The sequence below is a fragment of the Meles meles genome, chromosome 14 (genome assembly GCF_922984935.1).
Source record: "Meles meles chromosome 14, mMelMel3.1 paternal haplotype, whole genome shotgun sequence".
NCBI lineage: Eukaryota > Metazoa > Chordata > Mammalia > Carnivora > Mustelidae > Meles > Meles meles.
This window is the reverse complement of record NC_060079.1, coordinates 4,884,801-4,894,313: the sequence shown is the minus strand read 5'-3', so window position 1 is coordinate 4,894,313 and position 9,513 is coordinate 4,884,801.

Below are 9,513 nucleotides of genomic sequence, written 5' to 3'. Positions count from 1 at the left end.
TTGCTTAGAGAGGTTAAGTAACCTAAGATCATACAGCAAGTACAAGAGCCAGAAACTAAGAAAAATAAAACCACCTGCTTAAAGAGATCTATGTTCTGTATCCTTGGGAGAAACCAAATGTCATCAGTCACTTAGTTCAATTTATTACTAATTACCACTAATTACTAATTTAGGATTTTTTAAGGACACAGGTCCCTACATTTCTCATCACGACTTCTGGGGCACCCTTGATCTCTTTTGGCCATCATTTCTTGGGGACAAACTGTACACCACCCATTGCACCAGTCTACTTAATTTCATTAACTACTAAATAATCAATAACTACAAAAAAAAAAAAAAAAAAAAAAAAAAACCTTTGCAAAAGAGTTTAGCAAACCACGTCAAGCCTAGGCATCAGCCTTGTTTGGCCAGTAAAGGAAGACTGAGAGGGCCTCTTGAAACAAAGGGAGCCCCTAGGAGGGAGCGGGAGCACCTTGGCAACTCTTACCCAGAGGACAGTTCCCTGTCTGCTCTTGCTAGAGGGGCATCCTCATCCCTACTGACTCATGTTCTTTTCATAAAAATTTATTTCAGCAGTGCATATAAAGAGACCATCTCACGTAATATTGTAGCTCATCATTTTATTACAACTGCCATCAGATTTTATCTCCACCCTCTACCAGATAAATCTCCCAGTGGCCATGGGCAGCACTTGGGAGAAAGAGCACAGTCCTGAGCCAGTACATGGCTCCACTAAACAATGAATAACAGTTACTCACCAAGCTGCACAGCATTTATTTAAATTTAGCAGATAAAGAACAAGCAGTGGGCATAGGCCCAAGCTGGACTGAAAGTCATTAATAGCATTAATTGCAATAATAACATTAATTTAGTGCCCTCACTGTGCCGGGAGCTGTGACGAGTCTTGTAAAGTTCTATGTATGTATGTATGTATGTAATTTAATTTCATGTAATCCTCTTAGTAACCCCTGGGAGCTAGCTGCTAATATTATCCCCACTTTCAGGAGTCAGGGGTGCAGAGGGTTAAGGAAACCACCCGTGGTCATGTGGGGGCTGAGGGCAGCTTCAAATCCAAGGAGAGACAACAGAAATTACATTCTAAATAATCATGCTACTTTGCCTAGTGGGGGGGAAAAAAACAGATTACCCAATTATTCCTTAGATACCACTTCCTTCGATGTTCCTTTGAATGTCACTTCCCAGTTCCCAGATTCATAAATTCTAGACTTAGAATGTACCAGCACACTGCATTTTAGGTGACTATTATACCCCACTTCCAGTCTACATGAGAGAGAAGTATTCCCTGTAATGTTTCAGCATGTCTTGGTTCCAACAAATAGAATAATTATATGAGAGGGGATGAAAGAATTCATGTGGGTAAAGGGTAACTAAAGCCTTTAAAAAAAAAAAAAAAACCTCAAAAAATTTCATGCCCAAATGTTGGTTCAGACTGCAGAAACAAAGCTCTGAGGAAGTACCCAGAAAAAGGAAAAAAAAAAACCTCATCTTCTCTTTCTTTCCCTGGGAAAATACAATTTTCATCAGACAGTAAAGCCCTTTTGGGTAAAGAATCCATTCCAATTGGCTAAACTATTTATAGGCATGGTTCACCGAAAATATAAAGGCAATAAAAATATGATACAGAATTTTAAAAATGAGATACTTAAAAATGACTTCTCAGGAAAACTTTCAAGAAACATAAAATTATAGGTGACTCCTAGTTCCAACTCTGAGGACTAAACAGAGGTGTTTGGCCAGTTGTAGGTAAACAGAATGCTGGGAACTTCCTGCAGCACTCACGGGCTTCTCTGAATTTGAAGGAATTCTTGCTCATTTCAGTTAACATAGCTTGAGAGCTTGAGAGCTTTGTGGTTGTCAGAAGCTATACGGCAAACCTAAAATACAGAATCAATTTGTGTTCCAGAGGTTTTTTTGGTCTTTCTATGAAAATAAAACTAAACCACAAAATCTCTTCAGATTCTTGAGGCCACAGGGTCTCGTTAGAAACCAAAACAAGAATTTCCTTATAAAATTGTACCCAAAAATTGTTATGAATGATAAATCTCAGCCATTCTCTATCCAGTGCCAAAACAGCAAGAAGAAAATTACAGTCTTTGGTTTTTTTTGTTTTTTATTAAGTTTTTTAATTTTAATTCCAGTATAGTTAACATACAGTGTTATGTTATTTTCAGGTATACAATATAGTGATTCAAGAACTCTATACATACTCAGTGCTCATCACAATAAGTGCTCTCCCAATTCCCCCCACCCCTCCACCTTCCCCTGGTAACCATCAATTTGTTCTCTATAGTTAGGAGACTGTTTTTCAGTTTGTCTCTTTTTCCCTTTGTTCTTTTATTTTGTTTCTTAAGTTCTACACATGAGTGAAATCATATGGTATTTGTCTTTCTCTAACTGACTTATTTCACTAGATATTATACTCTCTAGCTCCATCCGTGTCCTAGTAAATGGCAAGATTTCATTTTTTAAGACTGAGTAATATTCCATCATAGATGACAGACTGATAGATAGATAGATAGATATCACATCTTCTTTATCCATTTATCTATTGAGGGACACTTGGGCTGCTTCCAGAATTTAACTATTGTAAATAATGCTGCAATAAACATAGGGGTGTGTGTATCCCTTTGAATTACTGTTTTTGTATTTGGGGGGCAGATACCCAGTAGTGCAATTGTGGGTCATAGGGTAGCTCTATTTTTAACTTTTTGATGAACCTCCATGCTGTTTTCCAGAGTGGCCGCACCAGTTTCTATTCTCACCACAGTGCACCAGGGTTCCTTTTTCTCCACATCCTCATCAACACTTGTTTCTTGTTGAAAGATGTTGAGCATCTTTTCATGTGCCTGTTGGCCACCTGTATGTCTTCTTGGGAGAAATATCTGTTCATGTCTTCTGCCCATTTTAATCAGATTCTTTGTTTTTTGGGGGTGTTGAGTTTTTTGAATCAAAAAGGCCCCTGCAACTCTACCCATCCTGGTGCCTCTGCCTAGAGTGAACACCTTCTCCTGATGATATCCTGGGCATCCTTCAAGACCTAAAGCCATGTCACCCCATAAGCAATAGGCAGTAGGGACAATGCTCACCTAACTTACCCAGAGTTTCTCTGCCTCATCCAAAGACATCCTGTTATGCTTTGGCATCACCTCCAAGACCTACCACACAAGGTGTTCCACGTGGTTGAGGCCTAACATGTGTTTGTTGACTCTAGTTATACGACAACTTAACTGACAATGTTTCTAAGTACCTAGATTACAAATGCTTCCCAGTTCACAGAATGTTTCAGCTCCCAGGAGACATTGTACCACTTGAATATTGTATTAATCAAAGATGCTGCTGGATCCCTGCCTGCTGCCCTGCATCAGCCTGCAGTGGGGGTTGAGGTTGGGGCACATTCGCATGAACCTGACTTCATTAATACTCCTCAGGTTACCTGCGTGTTTCACTTTCCCTTTCCTTTTTGAATAGACCTAAACCTTACCAAAATTTTCCTGACAGCCATTATTCAAGTGTGACAAATATGGGAGGGTTGATTGCTCTGATGATAGAAGATTCCAGTAACAGAAACTACAAGAAGCCTTCTCCTTGTGCGGCAGCCATCTGCATATCCACTATTTTGCCCTTCTCTAATTCTGCTGGGTATAATGAACCGGCACTCCGCACTCATTCTCAACCCTTTCCAGAGTACTTCTGTGCCCTGTAGAAGCTGAGAGGCTAAGGACTACATTTCCCAGACTCCCCTTCAGCTAAACGTCCTGATGATACCAAATGTTGTTAAGAGTTTAAGGATGGAAGCAATGTAGAGGAGGGACTGATCCCTTTTGCTTTTTTCTCCTCTGGGTATTAAGAGGCAGTTGCAGGTGAGACAAGGAGCAGATCTTGCTTTCAAGTGTCCATCCCTAGCTTCAGACTCCCCTGTCCTGGACTAGGACAAAGGTTTTGTTCTAGGCATTATTTCCAGAGTTCTAGCCTGGTGCCTACTTCTAGTCTTTCCAATACTGGTGTGGGCACCTAATCTCCCTAAAACACAGTCATTTCTGCTTAAAATACCTGAACTGGATTCTGTGTTTTGAACTAAATCTTGATTGGCAAAGCAAATAATATTTAAAAATTCTACATTTGTAACATTTTTTTGGCTGTTTTACAATTACAATTACGATGTTTTACAATTTATAGTTTTGGTGGAGCATCAAGCTTGTATGTATTGAGCACTGCATAATTCTATCCAAATCAGCAGAATTTTTCAGTTACCATACCTTAGTTTGCCAAACATTGAAATCCCAGTGACCATCTTGGAAAACACCCACCAAGTAATAACAGTAAAGTTGGCTTTATTGGGTATTGTATTTACTGGGGGAAAACAGTACTTACATATTCAACAAAGAACCTGAATGGGTCTCATTTAGAAGTCACTTGACCTAAATAGTTCAAGGAACCACAAGTAGCTTAGAGCTAATCAAGGTGTGAGAAGTAATTTTTTTTTTCTTTTTGAGAAAGAGGGAAAAAGAAGTCGGGAATTAGCTAGTAAATTTTAAGAAGATATAAATTTTGAGTTTCCAAAAATCAAACATATAAAAAGTCAAGTGCTGCCAATATTTGCCATTAAAGTCAATTAGTAAAGGGACACCTGGGTGGCACAGTCAGTTAAGCATCAGGCCCAGGTCATGATCTCAGGGAGGGGTTCCGAGCTCAGCTCAGAATCTGTTTAAGACTCTCTCTCTCCCTCTCCCTCTGCCTCTCCCCAACTAAGATAAATAAATAAATCTAAAAAAAAAAAAAAGAGTCAGTTATTAGAAACACAATTTTATGCCAAAGCTTGATGAAGCCTTAGGTGTCACTGGAAGGAAAACGGAAAGCTAGTACCACATCCCACAACAGACCATTATAGAAAAATAAAGGGTGTGTCATCCATTTCTACAGCATAATAAACACCATTTATTAAAGTCAAAAGGCTGCCTAAAAGGAACAAGAGACTACAGGTAAAGTTCCATTATTTAGACTCTGCATTAATAAGCTATAGATTTTATTTAATCTGTATATTCCCGAAGCCCATCATCATGTTAGGCACAGAATTGACCTTGAATAAAAATGTGCTAAGGGCAAGTTAGCAGACATCAATAAGAAAGAATAAACAGATTTACTTGAAATTTATATCCATGCAAATTCTGGAGTATGGTGGAAGTTTCTTAGGAACTACACATAATGAAATAAGATAACTTAAAATAAATTCATAATGAAAACGATTTTAGAGAAGAGATGTAAAAGCAGGCCAAGTCGCAGAGCACCATGAGGGGGCTAACCTGCCAAAAGCTAAGGGGGAGACAAGTAAGAAATGACCTAGAGAGAGAACCAAAACCAAAAGCAATATAAAGAGAATTTGGTACTGGTCCTAGAACTAGCAAACCAGAGGGGATGTGCTGCTTGAAAAACAGGCAAGAGAACTGGGAAAATTCTAAAACTTTGATGAAACAGGAAATGGCATAAACATGAATTCAAAAGAAATCAATTTATACTTGACAAATCCCATACGAAATGTTGAAAATTTTTTGGAGTGTTGAAATTTTGATTACTAACAACAAAATGCACTTTTCTAAATATTAACTATATTTCCAAGAAGTTTACACTACCTACGATTATTAGCAATCTATAAATTAAATATTTTTAAATGGTACCCTAAATGCAAAACAAACTAGTCAAGTACAATTTCTATGATATCTTCAAAGTTGTAAAGAACCATTGCACACACCCACCTGCCCTTCCTTCTCCAGCACACAGTTTCCTGCTGGATTCTAGAAGAGCGGGTTCCTTGCCTCCCCCTGGAGACTCCCTGTTAGAGGGTTCCTGCCTCTTGCACCTGCCCTTCACACCCTGCGCCTACTCTTTGCTCTCCTCAGACACACCTCCCCCACTCTCCCAACCTGCTGTGGTAGGAATTAATTACTGCTGTAACTTAGGCACAGACGAAGAGTCTTAACAGTGGCAATCCTGTCCTCTTCTGTATTCCGAGCAGAATAGAACCTGGTTCTCAATGAGTATTTGTTATATGAAAGAATGAATGAATGATCATACAAACAAACAGATAAGAAGGGGGTGGGAATCACAGAATAAAGTGGGGCCTCAGCCAAGGACAGTATCTGGCCGAGTGGACCCTGAAATGGGGTCCCAGGGAAATCCAATGGTTACCCGGGAAAAGGACGCCAATAAGGCACTTGGCAATGTTACAGTTCTGACTGGAGTCCACCCTCGTTGTAACCATAACCAAAGCTACAACAGCCTCTGAAGTCACACGTAAATCTAATTACATCCCTAGAAACAGGAAATATGGAAAGGATCTCACAGAAATGGTTTTCATGAGATTTTAGGCTCAAAGGACTTTAAGAGGGTCTTATTATACAACATATATCAAAATTCAAATTTCACTGCTGGATATCAGTTTTAGGTCAGGCTGATTCAGGAACTGCAGGATTTCTAGCAGCAGGTTATCATAAAGAATGAAAGAACCATGACATGCAAATGATTTCTTGTCCTGAGCTGTCCTCTCAGCACTGTGGTTGGTTTTAACCGGGTGTTCTGAAAAACTGTATTTTATATTTTGGGTAAAAGACACGCCCACTTTTATCCAGCCCCCATCAAATGAGAAAAACAAATTCCCTCTGTATTTGTCTGTATTTGTATAAAAAGTCTGAATGTGGAGACACAATGTCCTGGAAAGACTCCCCAAAAGAGATTAGTTTTAAGAAGAATTTAGAAGAAAGGGGTGTGCACTAAACAGAGCCCGAAATCCAATGCCCCGAAAAATACAAAATACAAAAGAGAGCAAAATGCTAAGATAAAGGCACATGTATTTAAAGAGATGTTTTAAGTCTTAAAGAGGAGCAGTCCTTTAGGATTATGGAATTATTTCTGGCTTGGACCTTGCAAGACATTCAATGAACTCGTGCTAATTTCTCTTTTTTTAAAAATAAAATGGCAAGATCATTTAATTTAGAATCGGCAGTCCATGGCTGTGCCCATCATTCATGTTTCTCCAAATCTCTCTTCCAAAAACAACTGAGAAGACTCGCAGATAAAAATATGCCAATATTCCATAAATAAAAAGCCGTCAAAATAGACAGTAAGAGTAACTGATAACATGCTAAAATGCTTCTGCCTCACACAACAAGCTATAATTTTAACAGAATTGTGTGTTTGATGCTCTCACCTGTCCAAACAGCAGAGGCAAGTCTCTGCAAAGTGGAAATCAGAATTGAGCATGAACAGAAGCTCCTAAGATTAACTGTACGGAAATGGAGCTATTTGGTGGCCAACAAGCACATCTTTCTTTCCGTGCATAGGCATCAAAGTGACAGTCCTTTTGTTTGTAAATGGGCTCTGCCTTGTATGAAACACTTTAACAGTACCCAAGGACAAAGCTGAACTCTCAAGTTAAACCATCTCAGAACGTGTGTGTGTGTGTGTGTGTGTGTGTGTGTGCGCGCGCACATGTTCTGTGTGCACGTGTGTGCAGGCATGCGCACGTTTAGGCACACTTAAATATCAAGAGGCACTGCATTGTCTAACTACCTGTTTAACAGACGAGGTTGGATCTTACCACGTGAGTGCATTTTTTTAAGTGTGTAATAACACCTTCGCAGAAGGACAGGATCCACTGAGCGGCAGGTCCAAACATCCAGGTTGTGCATGAGGTAAGGGAAAGCTCAGTGCTCGGGTCACCGCCTGGGACCTTTCCCGCAGGTCGGGCTTCTCCTGAACACACGCCTCCAGTTTAGGCCTCTGCATTTTTCTCTGCCTCTGCAGCTGTCTGGCTATGAAAAGCCTGGAAGAGACATCAAAATGCAGTTATTTTTTACACAGAGCACATTCCATAAAACCCAAGACTTCTCTTAGGGAGTTGACGCTTCTTGCCTGTTAATCCCCTACCTCTCGTCTTTCGCCCTTTTTCATCTCCCTAATCCATCCGATTGCAACCACTGTCTCCACACTCACCTTCCGTGGCTCCAGGCCTTTGGTTCCACCCCCACCCACACTCCGGCCTAAAAATGGCACTGCATCCCCTTCCCCTGGGACCCAGAATGGCCAGGCCACCTCCTTCCCTCTTCTCCTGCAGCTCAGATTCTCGGGCTGTGCTGACCCTCAACTCAGACTGCTAAGCTTTGTCTGGCATTAGAATTCAAAGATACGTGTCTATTTGTGAAGACGTACGTATCACCCAGCTATGTATTAAACCAGACACTTGACAGTTAAAAGAATGTCCTAGGCTAATGGCTACAAACCAGGCACCGTGATCAGAAAGCTCACTGGGGACCCCGATTGTAGTCCCACTCAGAAAACATGCATGACTTGCTTGATTTGCAGCCCGATATCTTTGTCAAGATACATCAGCAGTGTAGGATATCGTCTGGGATTTCATCATCTTTTTGTTAATTTAATTTTATTTTTTCAGTGTTCCAAGATTCATTGTTTGTGCACCACACCCGGTGCTCCATGCAATATGTGCCCTCCTTAATACCCACCACCAGGCTCACCCATCCCCCCACCCCCCTCCAAAACTCTGTTTGTTTCTCAGAGTCCACAGTCTCTCATGCTTTGTCTCCTCCTCCAATTTCCCCCAATTCACTTTTCCTTTCTTTCTCATGTCCTCCATGTTAGTCCTCATGCTCCGCAAGTAAGTGAGACCATATGATAATTGACTTCCTCAGCTTGACTTATTTCATTCAGCATAATCCCCTCCAGTCCCATCCATGTTGATGCAAAAGTGGGTATTCACACTTTCTGATGGCTGAGTAATATTCCATTGTGTATACGGACCACATCTTCTTTATCCATTTGTCTGTGGAAGGGCATCTTGGCTCTTTCCACAGTTTGGCGATTGTGGCCATTGCTGCTATGAAGTCATTATCTTTTTTAAAAAAACAACAACTAATTGAATAGAACCAAGTTGAAGAAATCATTGCGATATGGGATCTGCCATGTAAGATGGCCCTAGGAAAGGAGGTACTGGTATTCGTGTTTCATGGACACAAGCCCTGATTGTATCTTCAGCCTCGATGTGTTCCATATGTAAGGGATGTATAGTCCAGAGCTAGACAAATCCAGTACAACCACTGTGAGCCCTTCTCCTTAGCTCTTACAGATACTGAGTATTGTTGAATAGATTAGGAAGATGTATTCAAGAATGTTTCTGAAGCGCTTTGTATTTGCTAGGAAAATGCAGGCAGGAATTTCTAATAAGCCTCAGGCTTAGTCACCCCAGCCCTTGGAAAGAATGGCTCATGACCTCTTTTGTTTCACACAGCAAAATTGACATGAAACAGGGGGACGTGTTTTCGTTTCTCTGGGGAGGGGACACTAAATTGGGAACCAAAGTATTAAAAAGGTATTAATTACTAAAAATATCTAAACTCCAGCTGCCTCTTTCAATCCTAAATTCAGAATAATCCACAAAACCTGCCAATGAATCAAGTCCCTGCCGTCCTTAAATTCCTTTGGTTC